Here is a 22,278-nt window from a genome sequence, read left to right on the forward strand (position 1 = left end):
CTGCCAAGGAACTAGGAAGCTTGCATCATTGTCCTGAATGCAGGACCTTGGGCAATTCAACCTCTCTTTCCTTAGTTGTAAAAGACTGACTTGTACTCAGTAACCTTAAAGGTAAAGAACAAAATAAATGATAGATAGGGAGTAGGGAGATAGATCTTTCTCACAGAAAGGGGATTAAAAGATGAAGGGGAGGGGTCAAAAGGTGGAGGGGAGGGGAAAGAACTGGAAGGGAAGGGAGGGGAAGGGGCTGAAAAGAATTAAGAGGTGTTATGTACAGGTGCCAACTCCCCATAAGGAGTGTAATCATTATCTACTGCAAATGCATACTAACAAAAAATAAAAACAATAAAATCATCTGCTTATTCATATTAAATAAATGTTTTAATAATAGTAATGCAATAATCAGTATTGTTCATTATCCTTGATAACTGAATAAACATCAGCTGGGCTGTTAATTATGGATGTAAACTGAGAATAAGGTGAGCGGTGAGGGCATAATTACCGAGGTTGGAGCCAGCTCTTTGTTTCATCTGGTCTTTTTTTTTTTTTTGGCTTTATTCTGGTACTGGGAATCGAACTCACAACCTCACGCTTGCTAGGCAGGCGCTGTGCTACTGAGCTAAATCCCCAGCCCCTGTTTCATCTGTTTTAACTGTAGCTTCTATGGAAGAACCTTTGTGTCATTTTCTTGGGTATTTTCAAAATGGCTGCCTTGCTCCATTACCAGAGAGAAAATGTATCTCCAAAGACCAAATCCTAGTTCAAATTTATCTAACAAGTCCATGGCAGTATCTTCTTTTCCTTGCTATTATCAGCATTAAATATTGAAAGGTGTACTAGTACACATTTTCAGTGGTGGAAGCTATAGAACTCTTGCCTTTTTATAAAGATGATTCCTCTGTAGGAAAATGGATGCAACTTGAGTCCATAATGTTAAGTGAAATACATCAGACACAAAAGCTTAAACACCATGTGGCTTCTCTTACATGAGAAACCCATCAAAATAAGAATAGATAATAAGAAGTAAGGAGATAGAGCTTTCTCAAATGGGAAGGTGATCAAGGATGGAAGGGAAGGGAGAGAGATGAGAGAAAGGAGACGAAAAGAGAATTAAGATGTGTTATGTACACATACCAACTCCGCATAAGGAATGTAAGCATTATATACTGCAAACATGAGCTACTGAAAAGAAGATGGGCACATAATATGGCTGTGATTACCTGCCAATTGTGTGGGACAGGCGAGGCTTTCCATGAATGGACTTTGTGCTGACAAGCTCTTAAAAGGTTGTGTGCTTGCCCCTTAGCCCTTGAACGTGGCAAACATTTGCCGTAGAAAGCAGCCTTGAAAACCCCACGGCCCATAACAAAAGGAGAATTTTCCTCCTCTTATAGGGTCAAACATACGCTGCATATTCCCTTGTCAGATCTGACCACAGACAAGTTCCTTTCACATAGTGCAGGATACATAAAGCCTGTAATTATCAGCCACAGGTAGAGGCCACCTGCTCATGAAATACACAAAAATGAAAAAATCTGTATGAAGAATGCTCCTTTTGAATGGGCCCTGAGAAGCCCTGCCTCTGAGCATTTAGATAGGACTTTTAATCAACTTCCTTTCACTTCCTGAACTGACAATTTCAGAGTCAGAAGTAATCATACACAGACAGTTATGGTTTCAAGAACTTTCCAAACATATTCGTCCAGGGCATGACTCTACTGAATTTCATACTGCATATTCTCTGGATTAACTGTATGCTGCTTTCAGAACTGGGATAACTTTGGCGTTCCTTTTGGTGTTTGGTGCAATAGGTGCTGTTGTGTGTCATCTAGATTTCCTTTGCTAACCAAAGAACTTATTCTCCCAACTACCAGAAATGTTGCCAGCTAAAGGTCTATAGCTCCTCTCCAGGAATTTTGTTCATCATAAATGAGCTCCTTACATAAGCTTAGACTCCCCTAACCTTCCTGCAGTGGCCCACACCCAGGGATTAGTCTATGTGGTAGTACAAGGCTCACCCCTTATCCAATTCTAGGATGGTCTGAAGAGTCATTCCAGGTTTAGAGCCTCTCAGGGGATCAACTGAAGTCTCTCTAGTGACTGAATTATGATTCAGTTTCTCCTTTTATCACATCCCACCCTACTCCCTTGTTACTACTGACAGCATTTCCCCAATAAACTATCTGCCTACAACCTAATATAGATATAGAATTATTTTACAAGTAAAGTCTTCTTTTTTAAAAGAAAAACCATTAAAGTTCAGATTGTGATCAGGCATTTCAATGACTGTCTCAGATTTAGTTTCTCGAGTGACAGAATCCAGCTACCTATTCATTGCCAGGCTCCCGTGTGATGCTAGTTTAGAATAATTTGGGACTCACAGAATCCACTAGACTTTGTGAGGAACTCTTAGGATTAGGGAAAGCTGAGAGTCAGCTTCCTACTCGCATTGCTCCTGTTGTTCTTAGTCACTTCCATATTTCTAAAATAAGACGTAAAATATTATCTGCTCAATATCTCTCATTGATATATAATATATATAATATAATATATAACTTCCATTAAATCAAAGCAATAAATTCAAGAGATTTGATATATAACATGGTAGCTATAGTTAATAACAATGTATTATATTCTTGAATATTGCCAAGAGTAGATTTTAAGTTTCTTACCCCAAAAAATCTGGGAGACAATGTGTACCTTAATTTTGTCTGACCTAGTCATTCCACGAGCTGTACGTATTTCAAAACGTGTTGTATGCAATAATCATATGCAACTTTTATCAATTAAACACATTTTTAGAAAAGACAGAAAAGGCTGAAGTTCCCTTTAGCTTTTTCAGTTTTATATAAATTGTACTTATGATGTGCCAACAAGAAAAGTAGAGATCTTTTCCCTTTGCCGTAAACATAGCAAAAAAAAGTATCTAGAGGAAATCTCATCTGCCCCAAGAGTTTAGAAGTGGGATGAGATCCATAGTGCTCCCAGGATGCCAGGGAGGTGGGCGTTGTGTTCAATCCATGGCAATCTCAGGGTGGCAGTCGACCCATGCTTGTCATTAAGCCAAGAAAAACTAAGGAGGAGTTCTCACGTTCTGGAGATTTATTCTATACATGGAAAAAGTCAAGAGCATTGAAACATAAAAATTAAAGCTAGTAAAGTTCTTACCTTTCTTAAGTCACTTTCATCAAGAGCTATGCGGGGCTTGGATAGAACAGGATTCTCCATCCTCCAAGGCTAGGGTTAGGAATGAGTAAGGGCATATTTGCTTCATTGACTGCCGTCTATTTTATGGGATTAAGTAGAGACTGAGTTGATATCAATTTGACCGTGCCCCAGAGGCTCTGTTGTATTTTTATGGGAAGCAACAAATTACACTGAAATGGTTTCTTGTTTCTCTTAGTGTTGAAAAGAATCTGTGTGGCAATCTTCTATTACTACCAAACATTCATTGAGTTCTAGCTGTATGGAAGAGAAAATCCCTGACCCCTAGGTGTGTTCAGTGTAAGAAATGAGACTCATATAGCTGTACCGTATTTTCTCATACCAATGGATTGCTTTAGGAGTATTGCTCAAATTGCCTATAATGCTGGGTTTTGGATTAGCAGATATGTGGGAAATACTCACTGACCTGGACATTCTGGGACAAATTCTTTATCTTTTTGTTCCTTCTCAGAACTATTTATTTAGGGCTGAGGATATAGCTGAGTGGAAAATTACTTGCCCAGCATATAATGTCCCAGGTTTACTCGCCAACACTGCAAAAAAAAAAAAAAAAAAAAACCCCAAACCAAAAGAAAACCAACCTGTTTATGTATTGTTTTTATTATTGTTTACAAGCTATTTACAGAAAAATGCTCTCTATTTTCTATCAGGAAAGTTACTTGTGATTGTTTTCCATTTTTATTTTTAATTTCTATTAGTACAGGTTTGCAGTACAGTACATAATGATTACGTTCATTGTAGGGAATTTGTACATGTACATAATGCATCTCAATTCTCTTTTACTACCCTTCCTTCCACTCCTCCTTGTATTTTTCTAGCATCAGATTCATTTATTTATCTTATAAATCCTTATAAAGTTAATTGTCATATATACAGATTAATAGCAACATACATAAAACACATAAGGCAATTATACTGAATCAAGGTTCACTTTTAGATATACTGTCCATGCTGGATTGCAATAACTTTTTTTTCTTGTGTATTTTTAGGGGAGAAAATTCCTCATTTATTTTAAATATTGGCAACATATTCATAAAATTTAAACATCAAAAATTATAAAGTGTAATCTTCTTCCTGCCCATTTTTCTTGTCCTTAGTAAAAATCATCATTGTACCCCAAAACTAACAAAACCTGGTCATTTTTCTGGTCTTTTCTTTTTTTTGTTTGTTTTGTTTTGTTTTTTTTCCAGTATCAGGATTCAAACTCACGACCTTGTGCTTGCCAGGCAGGCAGTGTGCCACTGAGCTAAATCCCCAGCCCCTTTCTGGTCTTTTCACATAGTTGGTAGCATATTGTATGGATTTCTGATTTTGCCTTTTTTGCTTAATTTTTAGTGTGTTTCAGGAGAGCTTTTCTTAGCTTTAATTTAATAAAAACCATTCTTTCTTAAAAATTATAACCAGAACTGAAAAATCTCTAAGAACTGCTGAAAACTTTCAAATATAGTATAATAAAGAAAAACTAAGGCATTTCTTACAGTTGGACTGGATATGAACAAAGCTAGGAATCTTTGTTCACAGGGATTCAGTAACTGGTAGACATATTGAAGATGAGGAAATAAGATGAGAGCAAATCAGTTAAAGCTAAAAAGAGAGGAGTTTAGAGCTGGCAATGGTGGTAGCTAAGGCAGAAGCCACAGTCTGGTGTGAGACACAGTCTGAGTTAAGAACAAGACAGTGGTGAGGACATAGGTGGTTACAGGTAAGGGCAAGATTATGGCCTCTTAGTATTCAGTATTCTTAAATCAACAAAGACAGAAAAGTGGAAGGGAATGCTCATATTATACAAGTTAAAAGGATGTAATTCTGCATTTATGTTCAGAGAAAGAAGGATAAAAGCACACGTGGATTTTGATCCCATAGGTGCTTTTGAACATAATGTAAATTAGGTACCTTCAGGCAAATGATTTAACTTCCTCAACCTTAGTTTTTTTAAAAGTCTATGAAATGGGAATAATAACTATCAACACATTGCCCTTGAATTTAAATGAAGTAATGTATAAAAAAGTGCTCCACAAAGTGGCTAAGATAAAGCAACAGATCAATAAATTTGCCTTGTAACTATTAGGTTAATAAGAAAGAGTTCCTGGAGGACAGAGAGGGAGACACCTGCTCTAAGGCGAGACAAATTCTGCCTTAGTTGGAATGGTGACCTGGGGCCTTGGGTGAGGGAGCTGTTTTCCCAAGGGACTCGAGCCATGAAGCACCAAGAGATAATGGAGTTGAGCACTGTCTGAGGACTAAGTAGGAAGGGCCTTACTCGATATACTGGATGGAAGTCACTAGCAAGAGTGATTGGAGAGGTAGAAGGTGACTTTAAAAATGGCATGTCTAGAAGATGTGTGCTTTTCTTATATTAGATTGCTTAAAGTTTTTGGAAAGTATCATAACTGCAAATTCTGATGTAACAGGGAAAAAATATTATTTTAACATGCTCATCTGTCACTTCTAAACTCCTGCGTCTACTGTGTGCTTTGATAGGTGCAGGCATGCAAGTGTGGAGAAAGAGATGGAACAAGGACTAAAGTATACTATCTATTATAGGGAGGAAGCAAAATGGAAGAAAAAAGGGAACAAATGTCTGATCAATGTTTTAAGTAGTTCGTTTTCTTCTAATGCCCCGTAAAATCTTCAGTGACATCAACATTGCTAACAATTGTGGTGCAAATGAATCCTTTCTGTGGGGAAGGTAAAGAATGCTGAGTTTGTGTTAATACTGGTGAAAAGTGAAACTGCAGGTGGAGAAGACTACCATCCAATTTCCTGACATTTTTCAGGTTGCACATGTATGTCCATCCCTTAAGTTAGGCTACCTATTCAGTTTGCTTTTTAAAGTGAATTTGCATTGAGTAGAAGGTTAAGAGGCTATTCTTTCAAGCAAAATATAAAATGAGAAATCCAGGGACACAATGATATCAGAGATATGCTCTACATTTTCTAAAAACTTAGTCCAATGAGGAAGAGGAAGAGAAACAGTATGGTAAGTGATGTTATGGGGACATAGGGAAAGTGCTATGAGAACATAGGAGGAGATTCCCAAAAAAGGAGAAACACCATGCTAATAAGCATATTAAGATCAAACATTTCATTAGAAAACATTAGCATTACCTTGTGTTATGGTTTGTGTCTAGATGTCCCCCCCAAAGCCTCATGTAGTCATGGGGGGTGCGCTTTTCAGAGGTGGCTGAATCTAGAGTTTGTGACTGATTCATGGCCCAATGTGATTAAGAGTGCTGGGATTAAGGGTAGGTGATTGCTGGATCAGTCCACTGATTGGATTGGCACTGTCCTAATTGCAGAAGTCTGGATAAGAAAAAGTCTTGTTTCCTTTTCTTGTTTGTTGCTTTTGTGGTCTTGCACCATCATGAAATGTTGCCCCTCTGCCATCTGCCACCCTGCCTTGGAGCCAGCTGATTATGGAATGAAAGCTCTACAAACTGTAAGGTAAGTAAACTCCACAAGCACAAGCCCATTGCCTCACTTCTTTGGCTATTAATTCTCTTCCTTTATCAGAGACAATGCTATGTGGAGTTCCATTTTGGTGGACAAGGTCTTCTGTGAGTTCAGGTATTTTGTCTCAACAACAAGAAAAGTAACTGAAACAGAATCTGGTACCAAGAGTGGGGTGTACCATATGATCAGCTGTGAGAAGAAGAGAAGGTTAAGGCCTTGTTTATGGATGGTAGGCACAACCCGTAGCTACAGCACTACAGCCCCTTTCTGGGACATCCCTGAAGGACAGTGGTGAAAGGAAATCACCACAATGGGCAGAACTTTGGGAAGTGTACTTAGTAGTACATTTTGTCTAGAAAGAGAAATGGCCAGATGTGTAACTATATACTGTTTCATGCACACTAGCCAATGATCTGGCCAGATGGTCAGGAACTTGGATGGAACATAACTGGAAAATTGCTGACAAGGATATTTGGGTAAGAGGTATGTGGATAGACCTCTCCATATGGCCAAAGGATGTAAAAATATTTGTTTCCCATGTAAATGCTCACCAAAAGGTGACACCAGTAGAAGAGGACTTTAATAATCAAGTGGACAAGATGACCTGTTCTGTGGGTAGTAGCCAACTTCCTTTTTCCCCCACCCCTGTCATTGTCCAATGAGCTCGTGAACAGAATGGCCACAGTGGCAGGGATGGAAGCTATACGTGGGCCCACCAACACAGACTAATTACCAACACACACTAATTACTAATTAGCCATTCACCAAGGCTAATCTGGCAATAGCCACTACTAAATGCCCAGTATACCAGCAGCAGAGACCAAGACTGAGTCTCCCAATATGGCACCATTCACTGGCATAATCAACCTGCAACCTGGTGGCAGATTGATTTTAATCAACCACTTCCATCATGGAAGGGACCGTGCTTTGTCCTCATTGGCATGGACACATATCCTGGATATGGATTTGCCTTCACTGCATGTAATGTTTCTGCTAAAACTACCATCTGTGAACTCACAGAAGACCTTGTCCACCAAAATGGAACTCCACATAGCATTGTCTCTGATAAAGGAAGAGAATTAATAGCCAAAGAAGTGAGGCAATGGGCTTGTGCTTGTGGAGTTCAATGTCTTACCATATTTTTCACCATCCAGAAGCAACTGGAGTGATACAAATACACAATTTAAAATGTATATGGTTACTACCTCTCCAAACACTATTAACAGTTTCAGGGTCTTTATCCATAGTATCCTACAACTTCCTTAGAATAGCTCCTTCAGATATAGTATCTTTCCATGTTCATAAAGATATAACATCCTTGGTAAATTATTTTTATAATTTTTCAGTCTTATGAATAATGATATGATTAATATCCTTCTACACAGTCATTTATACATTGGTTTGAGTATTTCTAGAAAATAAATTTCTAGAAGTTGAATTGCTAACAGATTCAATGGGACAAAGCTTTAACACTTGTTGTTTGAAAGTATTTTTAGTGAAAATAAAGCTTGACAATATATGGGAAGGAAAGAGAAGACTTATTGAGCAGGTATTATGAAACAATCATAGTGCTAGCCATTTACTCTCTCCCATTACTCCTGAAAATTCTGAAAATTTTGACATTATTTCTAGTTTTTAAATTATTTTTAATAGCTTTCATTTTATTTTAAAGAAAATTTTTTTAAAAACAATAAAAGTGATACAGAATTTCAAGCACAGGAAGGCTAAGGTTTTCCAAGGTTATAAAGGTAGTAAATGGCAAAGCCAAAGTTGGAAGCTAGGGTTATCTGGTTCTTTCTACTATACCATGTCCTCTTACTAGTATAATGTAATTTTTGGTGGTTAAAGGACTGTTCAATATTTAAATGCTGCCTTGAAGGCCACTCTTTCATGTTCCCAGAACATGCTGAATACACTGTAAGAGAGCTTTATATGAATTTCATTATTTTTCCCATAGGACTCAGCTCCTCCTAATAGGAACTATGCTAGCCCATTTCTCAAGGCCAGTACATGGAAGGCCTTTAGTACAAGTTTGTCAATGGAATGAACACTTCTAAAGGAAACATCACTTAAAGACTGGACCTACCATCTCTACTCTGACTACTGAGAAGTTAAATTAAGGAAATATATACCAATACATTTTTTAAAACTACAAAACCTTTGAAACAGTCATGTTATTATCATTGAACTGCAAAGTTTTTTTGTTTTTTGTTTTTTGTTTTTTTCAGATAATTTCCAAGGAGTAAGTTTTGCTGTTCTGGATCTTCTCTGCGTGATAATAACTGTCCTTTAACTGCTTGCATTCTGAATGAAACAAATCCAGCTTCTGGCAGGAAGAAGGACTGCTATGAAAGAAACTCACAGAATTGCTTTACGTCTATAAAAAACTAGGCATGAGTAAATGGGCAAGGATTATATGTCAATAAGGTATAGGGAAAATACATTAAACATGTTCCAAATGACTCACATAGAACTTTGCATCTCTTGCAGCATCTTTGGTCAATGACATTTCTTTATATCAGATGAAGTTCTTTGGCACAGGACATTTGTCCTTGTGAAAGGCCTGGCTTTGCTCTCTAGATTACCAAGAAAATGTTTCAAAACTGAAACTTTTGTAATTAGTTCCCCAGGACACCATTTTGGTTCTGATGCTAATCTGTGTACCTGAATTGTTTTCAATGAAAATGGGGCCTGTTGTTCTAGGGGATGGACAGACTGCTTTGGTTGCTGCCCACCGAGAGGGTGCCAGGCTGGAAGTGCCAGGTTAATTCTCAGCTCCACCCTACACTCAGTACTAGTCAGTGCCAGGCTCCTCAAGTGAGGTCACCAAAGTTTGGGGCTGGGAGAGGAAGAATCACTTTCTTTTTTAATTCTGACCCCGGCAGAGTAGAGGTTGGGCCGTCTGAGTTAGATGGAGCCAGTGGACAGGTTTGAACAACGCAAACAACTCACCTCTTGGAATGGGTCTAAGTTTCTTGCTTGAGAAATTTCTTTTTATCTCCTCCCTCAAATGGAATGATGACCCTACAGGGTGTGGATACCTGGAGCTCACCTCTACCAAGGCATCTACAGATGAACTGTATTTACATTTCTGTGGCTTTTTCTTTTGGTGAGTAGAACCTCAGTGATGATGGCATTGGAAGGTGTGGCTTTGCACACCAAAGAATGGAGCCTTCCTACTTGATGCCTTTAATCATCCCTAGAGAGGGAGCTTAGCTGTGCATTTCTGCTCCAAAAGCCTGGCTGAGGAGTTGGCTTGTTAGATGCTGACAGTTCTGTGGCTTTCTGTTTGCTGTTCACAGATCACAGAGGATGCTCATGGTCAGACCTGCGATGACATCTCTGTGCAGTGCAAAAAGGAGACCAACGTTTACACAGTCTTGTCAAAAAAACAAAACAAAAAACTCTAAAGTGCCACATAACCACCACGTGTGACCCGTGAATTAGACTCTGCCTTCTTCATAGGCAAAAGTTCTCACATCCTCTCTAGTCTAGGACATATTGCCCAGTATAGTACCACTACCCACATGTAGCTATTGAGCAGTTGAGAGGTACCAGTCTGGTTTGAGATATTCTGTTCAGTTAAAAATACATAATGGTAAACAGATGACTAGATAAAGAAAATGTGGTGTCTATATATAATGGAATGCTACTTAGCTACAAAGAATGACAACTTTGAGACATCTGTAGGAAAATGGATGCTCCTGGAAAATGTAATGTTGAGTGAAATAAACCAGACATACAAGCTTAACTATTGTTTGGTACCTCTCATTTGAATCAGGCAAAGTACAGACAGAGAAAATGATAAAGAATTGATAGAAAGGGGCAAGGGGGTAGATCTCTAGCAATAGGGAAGCAGTGCAAGGGCACAACGAGGAGGGGAAGGGGAAGTAAACAGAAGATGTGCCATGTACATGAACCTGATAACCCCAATTAATGTAAACACTCCCCACCATAATAAGAGCTAAGACAAATGATATCAACAAGGATGAAAAAGAGGACAGGGGAGCTGGAGGAGGAGGAGAGAGGGAGGGAGGACGGGGAAAAGGATTAAAGCAAAGAGGCATCCTGTAACATGTACGTGTAACTATCCCCCAAGACAACTGTGAACTATGTGAACTGCAAACATGTACATACACACACATACACACACACACACACACACACACAGTGGCATGCTGAAGACTTGTTATGAAAAAATAATGTAAAAATTATCAACACTTATGTGTGAGGATTACCTATTGAACTGATAGTTTTGACAGATTGAGTTAAGGATACACAGCTGAGATTAGTTTCACTTGTTCTTTTTACACTTTTTAACATGGTTAATAGAAAATGGGAAATGATACACAATGGTTCCCCACTGGATAGCGTGGTCTCAAGTGGACAATATGTGCTCACTTATTCCCTCAGCTGATGCCTACTGAGTGTCCAGTGTGCTGGGATAAATAAAGACCACCCCACCTGTGCTCTGAGAGAGCTTTCCGTCCACAGTTCCAGAGCAGTACCTTGAGTGTTGCTGAGAATTCTGAGTGCTGGCAAAGAATAACAAGGAGAACAGCAAGGGGAGTATTGAGGGAGAACCAAGGAAAGGAAGATACTGGTAAAGAGCATGGTGAGGGTATGCTTCAGGGAGGAGGTGAGTTTTAGGACACACAGGGGTGTTAGCAGTAAGAAGAAAAAAGGACACAGATGTGGGCATATGACTGGCCATGTTTCAACAAAACACGAATAGCTCAGCTGGGTGCACGTCTTAGTATAAATGGGAGAGTGAGTATTAGAGATAAAGCAGAGAAGACAGGACAAGTTTCCAGAATATGACAGAACTTATGTCATGAGAAGGAGTGTGCACTTGGACTGCATCAGGGTCTATCTAATTGCAATGTACAGAAGTATCCCTCGGGGTTTTCAAAAAAAAAAAAATACCATGTACCCAGAGACTTTGATCCTGGTGAGATAAACTTAGAATCAGCGGTTTTAATCAGCATCCTAGCTGCAGATTCCACTTCAGAGAACAATACTACAGGTGAGGAATGTTTAGTCAAGCGGTGACTTGATCATGCCTGCATATGGAGAAGATTCAGTGCTCTGGGAATAAAAGGGAAGTAGGTGGGTACAGAGTGGTCTCCTGAGGTCACTGAGGATGTCAGCTATTTCATTTCAGTGATCAAAGTGAAAGGACTGTCTTAGTTTGTCTTAGTTTGTACCACATACAGCCTGAGTGGTTAAACAAGAGAAATTTATCTTCACAGTTCTGAAGGCTGAGAAGCCCAAGATCAAGATGACAGCTAATTTAGTTGCTGACTGGGACTTCCCTGGCGTTCAGAAAGACATTTTCTTACTGGTTCCTCACATGGAGGGAGGAGATCCTCCTGCTCCTCTCTGCTTTAAGGGCACTGATCCCCATTTGTATGGGCTACACTCTCACGACCTAATTACCTCCAAATCCCAAATCCATGATGGGGGCTTGAGCTTTGACATGTGAATTTCAGGAGGCGAGGAAGACATTGCATTCAGTCAACAAGAGGGTTTGAAGGAGGGTAAAGAATTTCAAACGGAAAGAAGGGGTGAATGCCGAGGATATTTAGGTAAAATTGTCTGTCCTTGTTGACTGACTTGGTCCTTGTTCTTGAACTCGTTCTACTTGCTCCAGTATCACATCTTGGTACAGGTTTTGTTGTTCATCTTTCCCCAAACACTGCAGAGCAAAAAAAGTCTTTATGAGATCTCCCAAAGCAAAGGTGATAAAGAATTTAGTTCCCAAGAAAATCCTTCCTATTACAGAAACGTTTTTAGGGATATAAAGTAAACCTTGCTCTGACTTTTTCTCTGAATTCCCTTTTGTATTCCTGACCTCAGCTGTCTAAAACAGACTGAAGGTGTCCTCACCTTCTTTGAGCCTCTTGTCTGCCCTGACTCCTCCACACACAAACACCATTTCATGGCAGCTCACAGGTTAAGACATGACATTTTTATCAGAACAAATATAAGGTCCCACATCTCAGATCTAAATCAAGATAAAGCTGTCTCAGACTGTGACCTGCTATGGAATCCTGCACAGTCCTCTCAGTAGAAAGCTTCTTTCAGATCAATTTTGCCTCTTCCCTCTAAATTTCTACCTAATACACATGCAAGCATATATGTACATACACATATGTTTCTGGACCACATATATGATGCCCATATATATTTTATTTGAAAGTCAAGTTTTTATTTACTACATCCCTGAGAGGGTTGTCTGCATTCTCAATTTGCAAGATCGTTTTTTGTAAGCAACAGGCTAAAACTAAGGAGGAGAGCTGGAGCTTTGAGGCTTAACAGTTGTTCGGGGAGTTGAACTTCATATAACTGCTATAAGTGACAGGGAATCTAATGCCATGATTAATGCATCTGGGTCTTTCTCTGACCATCTCTTGGGCCTTTCACAGGCCCAGCTTAGTTATGAAAGAGTATTTTGCAATCTGGCTCCTTTTCTTCATCTGTGGCTACTTCCATTGCAATCTTCATCTCTTGAATTCTTGCCCTTAAATATTGTTGTGGTTGCACAGCAGATTTCTCCCTCCTTCCCAAGTGTGTGCTCTTGCTAACAGTCAGGGTGGAGTATATATGCTCACACACTTAAGGATTTATATCTGGTAGATATTCAAGGAAGATGATAAGGGAATTACTCTTCCACGGTAATGCTCACTACCCTTCTTCCCCAGATCAATGGCTTTCTGCCAATCATCTTCCAGGTTAAGAATTTGTTAATATCTCAATGGAAAATGATGAAATTCAATATTTATTCTTAGTGAGACCCTTAGTAAACAGGAAAGAAAAGAAAATGTTAATAAAATGATAAAGCACATTTATGAGAAAGAAAGCACAGACATCAAACTAACTGTGAAAAATGCGAGTGTGTTAAAGTGAGGAAGAAAACAAGGTTTTTGCTTCTGGAGAGGTTCTAGGCACAAGAAACAGGTTTGGAAGTGGAAAGATAATAATAGCCTTATTTAGTAAAAAAGAACTGTCTATAAGAAGTTAAATAATATTCAGTAAGAGAAATGTAAAAGATAAAAACAAAATTAACATTTTTGTAAAATGTTAGCTAAAAAATATAAAAGGAAAAACTCATGCACACTAACCACACAAAAGGCCTATCATCTATATTGAAAAACACTATAAAACTTTACAGAGTTACCATAAAGAAAAATTGAGTACATGGAAAGAAATACAAGTTTCTAGACAGAAAAACTCCATATTGTGAAGAAATTCAAACTCTGGGGGTGGAGATATAGCTCAGTAGCACAAGTGCCTACCTGGCAAGCACAAAGTCCTGAGTTTGAATCCCAATACCCCCCCAAAAAAGAAAGCAAAACTCAGAACTAGCCTATAAATTTAATGCAATTAAGTGAACAAACACATGGGTCATTATGGAACTTATTAATTGCTTTTAAAATTGTTATGATTATTATGGTGGTGGTAGTTTTTGTGGGGGGACCCAAGCTGGCCTCAACCTCCTGGGCTCAAGTGATCCTGCTGGTTGACTACCAAACCCAGTTTTAAATTTTTGCTAGAGGGATAAATGGCTGATAATAGTCAATAGACTCCAAAGAACAGCAATACTTACATTAAGAAAGGAAAATAATTTCATAATTTTATTTTATTTATTTATTTTGGTCTTTTTGAGGCAAGGTCTCGCCATGCTGTTCAGCCTGGCCTTGAGCTCACTTTATAGCCCAGGCTGACCTCAAACTCATAACAATTCTCCTACCTCAGCCTCCCAAGTGCTGGGATTACAGACATGTGCCACCACACCCTGCTCCAATTTCATAATTTTAAAAAGAGCAGATATTAATAACAAATAGGTGAACCTTTACAGCTCAGTGGGAAGTTCAAAAATAGATTGATATGCATACTAGAAATTAGAGTACATTAAAAAGTTGTCTCTAATTGGAAAAGAAATAATGGCCCATTCAACTGAAAGTATTAGAAAACTGTCATTTTTTGAAAATAATGACACTGAGTACTACCTTCATTCACCCAAAATGAATTTCAAATGAAATAAACCTTTAAGTATTAAAGTATAAAGCTGCATATATTTGACTAGATCTCGCTCTCTGTCTCTGTCTCTGTCTCTCTTACAGCAGGTAGCGGATGCTGTGTTTCACTGCCCACACATTCCTCCTTTAGGACCAGGCACTGTTCTCTCAGCTTCCTGAGGTGTTAACTAATGGCTCACAGCTGCATTCCTTTTTGTGACATGCCCTCAGCTCAAATGGCTCTCAGCTGGGGGCAATTATGTCCCCAGGAGACATCTGGCAATATCTGAAGACATTTTGATTGTCACAGGGACTATAGTGCCACTGGAATTTAGTAGGTACAGGTCACTGATCATGCCAAATATTCCAGAATGAACAGGGCAGCCTCCCCTTCCCCAACGAGGAATTATGCAGTCCAAAACGCCAATATTGCTTTGGGAAATTTTAACTTGGCAAAAGAAAGCTGGTTTCTCCAATTCAAAGCTCCTCCCCAGGGATGGTTCACAAGTAGTACAGTTCTGTGAAAACCTCCCCCTCTCCCTCAAGGCAGAATAACTCAGAAGGGCCATCCCAGCACCAGCACTTCTTAGGAGAGTGATTAGAGTCTGTACTGCAATTACTTTGCCATTCAACTTTTCCTATTGCCCAATCTTACATCTCTCACTTTCTCACAGGTGTTGTTTCCATAAAATTCGCAATAAATATGCTGCGAGCAACTCTGACTCAGAGTCTGTTTCCTGGGAAACTGGGCTAAGACAGTGGGCACCAGAAATAGCCTTAGGAAGCTACTTCTAAAATAGGATTTTGAGGTTGGCTTATGCACTGTCCATTAAAATGCCATAACTAGTGGTAAGTAAAGCACTGATAGGCCCTGGAATCAGTGCAGTTTATAGGGAGTAAACGGGATGAGATGTCTGTAGAAAAGAAATACACTGGCTGGGGCAAAATCTCAGGTGTTTGAGAGGTGCCGGAAAAGTACTACTTATCAGGACTATGGAATTGACTGCTGGCCTATTATCAATATATTTACGGAAGACAATGAAAGGCAGAGGAATAATTAATCACCAAATAAAGCCAAAATGTGAAAGTCAGAGAGCCTCTATGGATATATATAGTTTCTCAGTTTGTAAGCTGGATAGTGGATGTCTTAGTTATTTTTCTTATTGCTGAGAAAAAATACTCAACACTCCCAAGTAAAAGGAGGAAAGGTTTCTTTCAGTTCAGTTTGTAGAGGTTTCAGTCCATAGTTGGCTAACGCCAATACAGCGCAATATGACAGAGAGGTATCACAGAGGAAAAACAGTTCATGGCATTGCAGGCAGAAGGCGACAAGCAGAGCAGTGAAGCCTGCCTTCCTTCTCTCCCTTACATCCCATCCAGGCTATAAGCCTATTGATTGGAGCCTCCCACACGCAGGATGGGGCGTTCATTATCCAAACCCAGAACTCTGCTAAGCCCACTTAGTTACCATGAATCCTTAGTCCAAGTATCACATACTCTAGATCCAACCAACTTTAAAAACCCCATAAGCACATGAGGCTTTAAGGAGACATCTAGATACAAGCCATAACAACAAAAACTACTGACAGTCAGATAAGAACTCAGTTTTAGGGGTGACAGAGTCCCAGAGAAGACTGATTTCTCAGCCTCAACAAGACTATATTGAGATCAAGGCCTTGATCAAGAAGTAGGATACTGGGACTTGGGAATAGCTGGGTCATTTTCCTCCAGAACATTGAAGACACAGATCTGTCTGAATTGAGTAAGCCTGCAGAAGACCACTGCTTTTTCTGCTAATTGCTAGTGCCTCTCACCTCTCATTGAAGATTATGCCGAGGCCTCACAAGTCCTGCTAGAGATCTACCCCACCTTCCCTCCTGGCCATATAGCCAATAACTAGGATAAAGTTTTAACATAACCTACCCAGTGCAGTACAAAGCCTACAAGACAGAAAACAGTACATGCTAAAGGTCTTTGAGGCCTAGCCAAAGTGTTTTGTCAGAAGCTAGGACAGTTTTATGGGTTGGATTCTGAAGAATCTGGATAAAGTGGGAAGGAGTAAAAGTTGGATAAAGGGGAGTCTTTCAGTTCGGGAATATTGACCTGGGATGCAGGATTTAACTCCTAGCAAGGGCCTCAGAAGACAGTGCTAACTGCCTAGCTCTGTTCTAACAGGCTGCAGGATGGCTGGAAGAAGCCAAAACCCACATTAAATGAGAAGTCCATGACAGATGGTACAGGACAGATTTAAAAAGCACAAGGAAAAAGGCATATCAGCAAGGATATACTACATAAGACACACCCCCTCCAAAAAAAAAAAGAATCAATTGACAGTTTGTTCCAGGGTAACTATGTGCAGGTCACTCTGTTCATCAAATTGATAAGGAATGTGCTAGGTAGGAGGGCAGCAACAGAGCTGAGAAGATCAATGATGGCTGTCTTTAGTACCCCATGACTCATGGTGGGAAACTTACTACAAAATTGAATCATGGAATGGGGCTGATGATGTCCTGAAAATGTGGAAGGCTGTGTTATGATTTGTAAAAAGATGCCCCCCAGAGCCTCATGCACTCATAACTGGGATCTCAGGTGTGATACTCATTAGAGGATTAATCCACAGATGAGTTAATAGCTAAATGATGTCAGGAGATGAGGCCTGGGGGTGTGGCCTGAGAGAGTACACTCCACCCCCATTTTCTCCCTCTCTCTCTCGCTGCTTCCCACCACCAAGCCATAATCTGTTTCTTCTCTGCTGTGCCACTCTGCCATACCATTCTGCCTTTGAGCCAACCGATGATTGACTGAAACCTCTGCAAACTGTGAGCCAAAATAAACCTTTCCTCCCTTGCGGTTGTGGGTGTTGGGAATTATGTCCCTACAAAAAGAAAGTGACTAAAACAGCTAGGCTGTAGCACCTAACTGTCAAAAGCAAGGTAAATCCAGTTCTGGTAATGAGTAGCTGTGTTAGTGTTGCAGCCAGAATGGGCTGACATTCAGACAGCTATAGAAGCAGTTAATAGAACACAGTGTCCCAGAGGGCAGGATAGACCAGCAGCTACAAGGATATTGTGTAATTTATACTCTGAAGAAATCGAGACACTGAGTGCAGCCAAATCAATACAAAACCGTGATGCCCTGCCTGGTCTCCGAACATGAGCCAGTTCTCAATTCTGAGTCTATCTGTTAAATGAGAGCCTTGTATAAAATGATTCCCCTAGTCTTTCTCCAAAGGACCCTATGACCTCACAGATATACTAAAGTAGTTGTAGACTGGATAATGAAAGATACCCAGAGATTTTTATGAAAGTTGTACACAGGGTTTGAGTTGACACCCAGACCTGGAGACCAGGGTCACACAGTCCTCTTGTTAGTGGGGAATGGGCTGGGACCAGATAAAAAATGAGGTCCTGACCAGCTCACTTTGGGACCACTGATGCTGAGACACAACCAGTAGTCATTTTGCTAGTGCTTGAACATTGACTTGTAGTGACTCTATTTGGCAGACAGAAGAACCCTCATTTTGGTTCATTCCTCTGTGAATATTGTATTTGTGGAAACCAAGAGGAAGACTCTGAACTGTTTCCTCATCCCCGAAGTTATTAATCAACAGCATTATCATATCATGAGGAAAGTGAAAGACATTAGTGTCACCCTTAAAATCATGAAAGATGACTTACATTCTCTTTGCACAAAAGATTCTTGTACTCTCCTGCCCATTTTTGACAGTGAAATGACGTACGGAGCAAGCATGGCTTGAGAAGTACATGGTGATCAGGGATTTATATCCCTCAGAGAGGTGAACCTAGATTGTGCCTTCCATTAAGCTATCAGGTCAGCAGAGATGCTAGCCAAAGGTGAGAGAATTTAAAATGAGTAATAGAGGAAGAAGACATTGAGTATCAAGTTTGGCCACTGAGACCAGTTGCTGCTTCAGGATCTGTTGTTTATTTCTACTTAACCTTCATCTTTTTTTTTTTCCCTTTGCAGTAATAGGGATTGAACACAGGGCCTTTACACTAAACTACTTCCCCAACCCTTTTTAATTTTTTATCTTTGAAACAGGGTCTCATTAAATTGCTAGGCTGTCCAGCCTCCCTGGGTAGTACAGTTACAGACATGTGCTCCATGCCTGGATTTACCTTCTCTTTTAATTGTAGCCAAGAAGCAGCACCAACCAGAGTCCTGGAGAAACTGTTACTATAAGAAGCACGTAGATCCATGAAGCACACAGGTTGAACTATGGTGGATGCCATGGCGGTATACCACCCAGACACCTCCTTTCAGGCAATCTTTCCTTCCAGCTCCTGGAAGTGCTGCTTGCTGAAGGCTCAAGCCTGACTTCTTCTTTGGAAATCTCCCCAGGCCAAAGAGAACTGTCTCTAACCCAAGTTTATGATTCCTCCTTGGGGCAGCCTGCATCCAGAGACTGCTAAAGGCAGGGATACAAAAGTCAGGCCCTTTTTGCTTCAATTTGGGATAACTCTGAAAGGCCATCCTAGTAGCCTGGAGCACCTCCACTGCAACTACATCATAAATCAACTTTCTCTACCAAGTCTTGTTTCTTTCACTACCTAATAAACTTCCTGCATACAATCTCCAACCCAAGGTCTGTTGCCAGACAAACTGATTTTATGTAGCATGCAATGATGATTTAATAGGTTGTGTGACTTCTAATACAACTGGACCTGCTAAACTGCATGTTCCAAGAAGCCAGTGTATTATTTAGTATTTCTTTCTTCATGCCTTATATCACTTATCTCATTATATTGCATTTAATAAGTACTGCAGAGGTAATTCACAATGAGCTCACCAGATCTGCATTTGGTTCTCAATGGGATGCCAAAGACCCATACACTGTCCCTGATATTTCTTGATATCTCCATTTTCTGCAAATAACTCTAAGAGTTTTAGCTTGACAGAAGCTTTACAAGTCAAACATTAAGCATTACTAACATGTAGGAAAGAACATGCTTCTTTTCTTCCCTTCTGCCAGGTAACCACTAAGAAAAAGGCTATGAACAGACAGGAAGGGAGTGTCATAATGAAGAAGATGATCTTGAATTGTGAAGGGAAACAGATATGCTATCAGTAACAGAAGGGTGGAAAGACGATGCAATTTATAATCTTCCTTGCTTCTCTCATTAAACCACAGAAATTATTGAGATTCTCTCAAATTTATCAGACATATCCCCCCAAAACTTATTTTGATCCACTCCTGAAGCTGATGTAAGTCTCCTTGTGGGCCTCGTATGGCTTTGAGAGCTGTACTGAACAATTTAAGCAAGAGTGAAAGTAGCTACAGTGAGAACCCAACGGTAACAATATAGTCAATGAAAATAGGCGCTTTTTTCCTATCTGCACACACCAGACCTGGCTCCAAGCTCAGGTCCAGACTGGTATTGATATTAGCCCCGTCAGACGTCAGCAGTTGGCTCCACTACCACCCTCACCAAGTCTACAGATAAGTGACAGGTGATCTCCACAGGCTTTTAACAGGCTATCAGGTCACACACGGTACTTTGCTCAGAAAAACTCACTTATGTATCTCATCACTGATCAAATTCAAGTGCTTCATATTTACAGTTTAAAAGCCCAAAATGGGTTAGTTTATCATAGCCCAGCTTCATGACACTGATGCATGTGCTTGCACTGAGTGGCTATGAACTCCATGCTCTTTGATTTAAGTGCAGGAAGCTTTTATTTTTGAATTTCTACCTACTCATGGCAATACATCAAACAATCAGTTTTAATATCTTTAGGGTTAAGTGCACTCATGTAATTTAGAATTAAATGATTTTTATTAAGCACTTTTACAGACTATCTACATGCTATACAACTCTACTGATTAAGGATCATGGTGACTGGTAAAATAGCAGCCCCGCGAATTAGAGAAACATTAGTGAAATGCATTTTCTGAATATATCACAGACTGCATTCAGTGCTAAGTAACTCAAATGTCACACGAGTTGGAATGAAAATCTACGTTCTTCCATCCCTGTAAAGCAAATACCCAGATGAACCCTTTGAACTATATTGGATTCTGATGGCGACATATCCCTGACTTGTCTGTCTGCTTTTTTGTCCTATATTCTTCCCAGCTCCATTCTCACCTTAGCCCCATCCAGAACTCAGTTTCTAAGTGGAGGGTGGTTATTTCTCCTTGAGGTTGGTAGGAAGTAGGGCTGGGAATGGGGAAGTAGTCAACCTAAGCAGCCCAGTCCCCCTTATAAAATTTGCAGTATACCTACTCACCAGCAGAGGGCAGCATAAATCTGTTGCCTTGCACATGCTCAGAGAGGCTTTGGGCTTTCTGGTCCTTAAGCCGGGCTGTAGAGTGGGGTTGTATCGGGAAGGTGCCCCTGGGACGCCATGTGATTGTGCCCGATGCTGAACCAGATCATATCTCAGTTTCAAGGCTACTTAACACTGATGAAGGCTTTTCTTGTCTACTGCTTCCGTTAATCATGTTTCAGAAGCGCTGGGGAGGGAGAGGCACAACTAGACTCCCTCAGAGCTGTGTTTTATTTTGGCCTAAAAGACCTTCTTGTTTTATTTGGGGGGGGTGGTTTTTTTCCTCTCCGATCCCACTCCCCAAAAAGGACAAACAGCCTGAATACTTGAAATTGTTCAATTTGTGGCTTCATGGTTTGGCAAAGCTTTCCCCTACTCCATCAGGAAGATATCCAGAATCACAGAGATCTTTTGGAGCTACCCTAGTTTACTATCACCCTCCTTCAACTAGCTCAAGTGGTTGCTTTAGTAGACAGTCCTCTGTTGTAAGAGGAATATATTCTCAACATAATGATGATGGGGGTTGATGGTAATAGTAGTCCCTCAAGCTCAAGGCCCACACCAGGCCAATAGACATGTTCCTTTCTTTGCTGAATAGGTGAATAGTTGTTATTACCAATTGCACTCGCTTCACTGCTAGCACATATCTCACCAGTGGGGAGACTATACTGTCATTAAATATGTTTTTCGGGAAATGAAAACTGTCCTCTGAAAGCTACAGTCAAACCGAAATGCTGCTTTGGTTTGCAAATACAAGAAGGAGCCAAAGGAAGAAGCTTCCTATGACAGGTGAGGAAAGGTTGCTTCCAAAGAGAACAGTGGGGCCACCTAAGAGGGAAACGTGAAGAGAGGTCTGGGGTGTGGATGCCAGAGGGAGGAGAGCGAAGTGAGATCAGGAGGCTCCTCTGGCAGAACTGGACAGGCTGGAGGGTTAAGGAGACGTGTCCTTTGGACTCCTAATTCTGGAAGGCTCTGTCCCTTGGTTAGTACAAAGGAACATCTAAGTCCAACATTTTGTCTCTTTCTACCACACCATTTGGAGATCTGCCTGAGAATTTTATTTTCAGCTGGATGTGGTAGCACATGCGTGTAATCTCAGCACTCTGAGAGGTGGAGGCAGTAGGATCACAAGTTCAAGCCCAGCATGGGACAGTTTAGCAGATTAGCAAGACCCTGTCCCAAACTTAAAAAAAAAAAAATGGGGGCTGGGGATTTAGCTCAGCGGCAAAGCGCCTGCCTGGCAAGCGCAAGGTCGTGAGTTCGGTTCCCGGTACCGGAGAAAAACCAA

Source organism: Chinchilla lanigera, unplaced genomic scaffold, assembly GCF_000276665.1.
Source record: "Chinchilla lanigera isolate Chin_1 unplaced genomic scaffold, ChiLan1.0 scaffold00008, whole genome shotgun sequence".
In the NCBI taxonomy this organism is placed as follows: domain Eukaryota; kingdom Metazoa; phylum Chordata; class Mammalia; order Rodentia; family Chinchillidae; genus Chinchilla; species Chinchilla lanigera.